General features: G+C 46.3%; 1 pseudogene across 1 annotated transcript; it reads left to right on the forward strand.

Moving 5' to 3' along the window:
• The first annotated feature begins 1,768 nt into the window (after window positions 1–1,768).
• On the forward strand, window positions 1,769–2,573 carry LOC308433798 (aldo-keto reductase family 1 member B1-like; annotated as a pseudogene). Its single transcript has one exon. The product of its transcript is annotated as an aldo-keto reductase family 1 member B1-like (transcript).
• Window positions 2,574–6,517: the final 3,944 nt, after the last annotated feature.

The raw sequence follows: 6,517 nt of genomic DNA on the forward strand, positions 1-6,517 counted from the left end.
CCAGCAAAAACAGCCCACAACCTGATTGGATGGGAGGTCTACTACCCAAGAGTGATCACATGCTGATAGTAAAGCCTGGTCAAAAGTCTGACTGGGGAAAAACTAGTGCTTTGTTAAGTAGATATGATGTCAAGCTTCCTTCTATATACTCATATTTAATCTATAGATTGACGCTGCTTCCAAATTGCATCAAAGAGAACTCTTCATAGGAGGCAGCAATTATGAATGATTCATTACTCATCAAAGTGACGGGCATATATGACTGTGGAGTGCTCAGTCCTAAACAAGAAATTTATAACACCCCTTCCAAGGCTCTGAGGACATCACCAAAGTGGGAACAGAGAATACAACAGTCAAAGGATGGGGAGATGTACCTAAAATGATTTTTTTTCTGAGTAAGACACCTCCGTTTTACCCATAAACTCAGTGCTGCTGGAATTAAATGCACAGACTTTGGCAAGATCAGGGCATTTAGCATTCCATCGTGGGGGAGGGATGAGGGTTATCATTTTCTTCACTGATAAATTGCACATGCTCCAGTAAATAATTTCCCAGCCACGCTCAGGTAAGAAACCCCAACTAAGCTCAGTAACTTATGCACACACAGAAAGACGTGAAAGCAGGAAGGGGTTGACAATGAGGCTTTCAGTGAGAGAGGGGATGAGAAAGGCTCAGCGGAGAATCACAGCTGAAATTCTCACGTACATGTCTAAAAATGGGTATGGCTTAATACTGTGTCATGGCCGAGAGAAACTTCTGGAAGCAAGGGTTTGGTTTGGTTTAAGATTCTAGAGCATTAGAGTCCACCTTGGTACAGAGGCTATGAGTTTTCAACCACCTCCAGCAACTACCCACCACCAATTGGGAATCAAGTATTCGAAGGCTTGTGCCAATTTAAACTATCATAAACTGTTATCAACAAAACATATTTTTAGAGCCCATAACCAGCCCCTTCAACAGTATCAATCACAACCACTCTAGGCTGCCTATGGCCAACGGCAGCAGCTCATTGTGGCTGATCCTAATGTCTTCATGGCCATCTTCACCGGAACTATCATCTTCCCTCGTTATAAGTTACATAGAATGGTGCCTACTCTGCTGTCATCTGCTAGTAACTCTGCTAGATCACTCCCTAGCCCAACTATCCTCAGAGAGGCATTCTTTCTCTGGCAGCTGCTGGAAGCAGAAGCAGAGACTTGAAGCTAAACGTTCAGCAGTGCTCAGAGAACTCTGCAGAAGAGGAGGAGGAAGAAAGACTGTAGGAGTCAGGGGTTCAGTGCACCCGGAGAACATGACCATTGAAATCAACTAAGGCAGGATTCACAGGGGCTTACAGAGATTGAATGGGTCCATCACAGAGCCTTCTCAGGTCTCTGTTAGGTCCTCTGAAAATATGCTGTGCCTGTTTTGTTTGGGGTTTTCATGGGACTCCTAAGAGTGGGAGTGGGGACTGTCCCTGACTCTTTTGCCTGCTCTTGGGAGCCTTTTCATCCTACTGGGTTGGCTCCCCGAACAGTGAAATGTAGGTGTATGCTTAGCATTACTGAATCTTGTTATGCCGTGTTCATTTCATATCCTTGGGAGGCCTGCTATGTTCTGAAGGGAAACCAAAGAACAGTGGATCTGCATAAGGGAGGTGGGGGAAACTGGGTAACATAGAGGAAGGAGAGGCTGCATGTAGGAGAGAAGAAATGAAAAGAAAAATGGGAAAATAAGAAACAACATTCCCAGCACATTTGCTGGTCCAGGTGTGTAACTAGCAACAATCATGCCTAGCCATCTGGAACTCGACAACGGTGCCAAGATGCCCACCCTGGGCCTGAGCACCTGGAAGTTTCCTCCTGGCTAGGTGACTGAGGCTATGAAGTTTGCTATTGACATGGGGTACCGGCACATTGGCTGCGCCCAGGTGTACCAGAATGAGGAGAAGCTCAAGAAGCAGGTGATAAAGCGCAAGGATCTCTTCACGGTCAGCCAGCTGTGGTGCACGTTCCATGGCAGGAGCGCGCTGAAAGGAACCTTCCAGAAGACACTGAGACGTGCAGCTGGACTACCTGGATCTCTACCTTCTTCACCGGCCAATTGGCTTCAAGTCTGAGCCTGACTATTTCCCACCGGATGCATCAGGAAACGTAATACCTAGCGACAACGACTTTGTGGACCCTTGGACACTATGGAACAACTAGTGGATGAAGTTTTGGTAAAAGCAATTGGTGTCTCCAGCCTCAGCCTTCTTCAGATTGAGGAGGATCTTGAACAAACCTGGCTTAAAATATAAGCCTGCCATTAACCAGATAGAGTGCCACCCACGCCTGACTCAGGGGAAGCTGACTGAGTACTGCCATTGCCAAGGCACCGGGGTGACTGCATACAGTCCCCTTGGTTCTCCCGACAGGCCCTGGGCCAAGCCTGAAAACCCTTCTCTCTTGAAGGATCCCAGGATCAAGGCAATTGCAGCTCTTGGTCTTTCTTCTTCCCACCTGAGGGTCTTTAACACAACTACCCTTTCCAACCAGAGAGAAGCAAGATTTATAGCCCAGGTTGTGCCACTAACACTTCATTTGGGTGCTTAGAACCACGCGTGGTCCTGTGGGTCAGACTTCTCCTTGCCTCAAATCAGAACTGCTTTTGTAAAAATAAAGAGAAAAATATGAAAGAACAAAAGAAAGATGAAAGAAAAGAAACGTTTCTGAGAGTCTGACAACGTACCTATTGATACTTTAAAAAAAGAAAACTGGCAATAATTATTACCAAGGTTTGCATGCATGTATGTGGGCAATACCAAGTTAGCCATTAGCATTGGGTGTTCCGGATTACTGTCAACGATGCTCAGCGTCAGCAGTTACCTCTCTGCCTTTGCTGTTTGTCTCGCTCTTCTGAAAGTAAACTCCACCAGGCTGTTTAACCATGTGGAGTTTATCTGGTTAAAGTTGTTCTGTCCCTTAGACCTCAATTGCTGCAGCCTTGTGAAAGAAATTATACAGCTGCTCCTCTGAACAGCAAGTCCAACAGCAACGCCGTACTGGAAAACCTTCTCCAGTCTGCGCTTTGTATCAAACCAATTTATTGCCAGGAAGGGAAAGGTCAGAGATCCTCAGGGGTGAGAAACTTTCAATTTGGAGACTGTTGAAGCAGGGCTGAGAAATAACCTTGGGGAAAACTTAAAGCAGGCAGGTCCACAAAGCGTCTCATCCAATATTATACCTACATTTAGCAAATGAAGGTCTTTCATAAGTCCTGAAGCCGCTTAACCCAGCAAGAGCAGCCTGCGGCAGCAAAACAGATAGAAGCCTAATTAAAAAGCCTGCTGAGAATGGAACCCTGCGTTGTCCTGGGAAGTCTTGGGGGACTTAGACCTGTGATAAGAATCAGGGAAAGGGCCTTGGAGGTGACCCTAAGCAAGGCAATTCCTGTTTTCTGAGTTTCACAAATGCATAAAGGCGGTTTGTAATTAGTAGTTTTATATTACAGAATTATATTACAGGGAATTGCAAGATCTGGCTATGCCCAATGTATTTTCACTATAAATTATATCCCTTTCCAGAATACCTTATGCATAAAGTCCATGTGATATAAAGTCCACAGTGATAGGAGATGCTTGACAGTTGTGGCTCTTCTCATCCAGAAAGCCATGGTGAGCAGCAGGTGTTCACATATAGGGGTGCCCTGTTAAACACACACAAACCAGACCGTCTAAAATTGTAAAATGTGTGTTGAAGGCTAAACTGTACTCAAGGCTCCCCAAGTGGACGAATAGGCCAGAGGCACTCTGAATGCAGGCTCAGGGGTAGAGGTCCATCCAGAGCTTGTTCGGCATTGTGCTAGATGTCAAAATACAAAGCACAAGGAGGGGGCTCTTATATTAATTCTCAACCTGAAGCAGACACTACAGCGTCCTATACATTTCCAAGTGGATTTCACGTTATTTCGTTCACATGTGCTTTGGGTGATTGATACATGGGTCCTGTCACAGGGAAATGGGAATTTCACAGGCCCAAGATTATTTAACAATCGGGAAAAGGAGCAATGGGGGAACCTACAAAGGAACAATGACACAATACCTACCAGGGTCAGGGAGACTGAGAGCCACCCACTCAAGTGCACTTACTACACGCTCACGGCACCTCTGCCCACGTGTGTTACTCACTTGTTTTTCTCTCCTGCTAGATAAGAGAAAATGCAGAGGGACTGATTATCTCACTATCAGAGGCCACAACCTAAGTGTATACTCCAATATAAACAACCCGCTCTGCCAAGGGTCCTAAGCTAAGGAATGGGTCAAACTAATTCTCACTACCGTGAGAGCCGCCCTGTGGAATCAGTGTTTGACACGTGTATCTGCAGCTATCTCCTTCTGCACTAACAAAGCTGACCAGGAGTAAGTCTGGACTTTCTTTACTCAACAAGTAAAACATTCCGATTCGTCCGTTTCATCTGTCCACTGCCCCAAGTAGGCCAGACAATGGAGCCCATGCCTTGGTAATCAACCCCCTTTCCTGCTCCCTCCTGTACATTTTCCCTGACATCTGATATTTGCTCTGCTTGCCTTCTGACACTTAATGCTGTCTCCCACCCCCTTTCTCTTCTCCGTGTCTTCTTTCACTTTTTAAAGCTTTGGCTGGTTCTTTGTGAGTTTCACATTATGCACCCAGCCCGGATTATCTCCCCGTCACCCCTCACAGTCACCCCTTAGCCCTACAACATGCACACACACACACACACACACACACACACACACAGGGGGGGACAAGCAGCAGCAACAACAACAACAAAAACAATGCTCAGAAAACATCTCATTGTGGAAGCTGTAGTATGTCACAGTGTGTCCCATAAAAAAAATCCCTCTGTCCCACATCTTCACTTACAAACGTTGATTCCAGTGAGTCAGTGGTCTAGTTTTTAGATCTCTGGCTTCTGTGACACCATCAATACTGGATCCTCACTGGGACTCCTGCTTGTCCTGTTGTTGCCCTGTGTCATGGAGACCCTGCAGCTATGGAACAGCAGGACTGGCTCTTTCACATGTCCCAGCCAGTCACAGATGATATAGATTTAGGGATGGGACATTTCAGAGTCCTGGATCTTATGCCCTCGGATGCTGGCTTACCCGCACTCATACCTCCAGAGACTTCTTAGTACCACCAGGGTGAGCTCTCCAGCGCTGTTCCAGCAAGGCCAAACAACATTGAAATCTGCAGGAGGCAGGGTCAGCCCTCCTGCTCTTATGCCCTCGGATGCTGGCTTACCCTCACCCATACCTCCAGAGACAGATCCACTGTGTTGCCCAGTCCAGTGTGAGCCCCACTCTCCCAAGTGCTGCAGCCTGTGAGGGTCTGGGTGAGCTCTCCTGCTCCCCCACCCTTGGGGCAGACTCACCTATGTGTTTGCCATCAGAGCCAGTTCCACTGTGTTGCCAAGACTTCCGGGGCCTGCCTTCCAAAGTGCTGGTGCAAGTGAGAGATGAGGCCAGAACTCCAGAGTGCCACATCCAGTGACAGATAGGGCCAGTTCTGCACAGACCCTGGACATGCATGTGGTCCCTGGTGGCTTCCCCAACCAGGGACCTCACCAAGTTCTCTAGTGGCAATATGAGCCATAGTCACTGGCACCACCCCTGCCTGCCTAGCCATGGCCCTCCGCTGCAGCTCAGGCTGGGACCTCACTATGGCCCTAGGTGGCAGAACTCAGCACTCACAACAGGCCACTCCTCTCTACCCTGGAATCTGCATTTCCAGTTCTCACAGGTGGAATTTGATGAAGACGCCAGATTAAAAGCAAGAGTCCTAGAAATTCAGAGAGTTCTAACCAACGTCTTGTTTATAGACATAAACAGAATGAAGGAATAGCAGTTACTGGAATGTATTGTTTATAGACATAAACAGAATGAAGGAATAGCAGTTACTGGAATGTATTGAAGCTTTACGCTGTATCTCGTGTACTGATCTTGTCTTTGGTGCATTCTGTTAAACTTCTTAGTTTCAATGTGGTTTGATTATCGGAGATTTCTGGAAGATCTGTATGCAATTTTTGCTACTGTTACCCAAGGCATGTGTTTAAATCTTTCTATCTTGTGCAGTGGTGTTATTATGATTAAATATATACAATAAACTAAAATCTCAGTACATCTGTGTTAGAGAAATGTTTAAGCAATGTTGGGATCAATGAATATGAGCAGGTTCATAAAAGAGTGTCTCACTTCGGTAAAACAACCCCACAAGTCATGTGGTATTTAGGACTTTAGAGGCATTTATTTTAACTTCATTACATTCCTGAAAGGTTTTCTGTTAAGTGATGCCTTAGTCCTAACTTAGTCTCTATTGTTTCAATGAAACAGCATCACCAAAAAGTAAGTTGGGGAGGAAAGCGTTTATTATTAGGCTTACACTTACACACTGTTGTCCATCACCGAAGGAAGTCAGGACAGGAACTCAAACGGGCAGACACCTGGAGGCAGGAGCTGATGCACAGGCCGTGGAAGAATGCTGCTTACTGGCTTGCTCAGCTTACTTTGTCCAGC

Source organism: Micromys minutus (assembly GCF_963924665.1).
Source record: "Micromys minutus genome assembly, chromosome: 20".
Taxonomy (NCBI): Eukaryota; Metazoa; Chordata; class Mammalia; order Rodentia; family Muridae; genus Micromys; species Micromys minutus.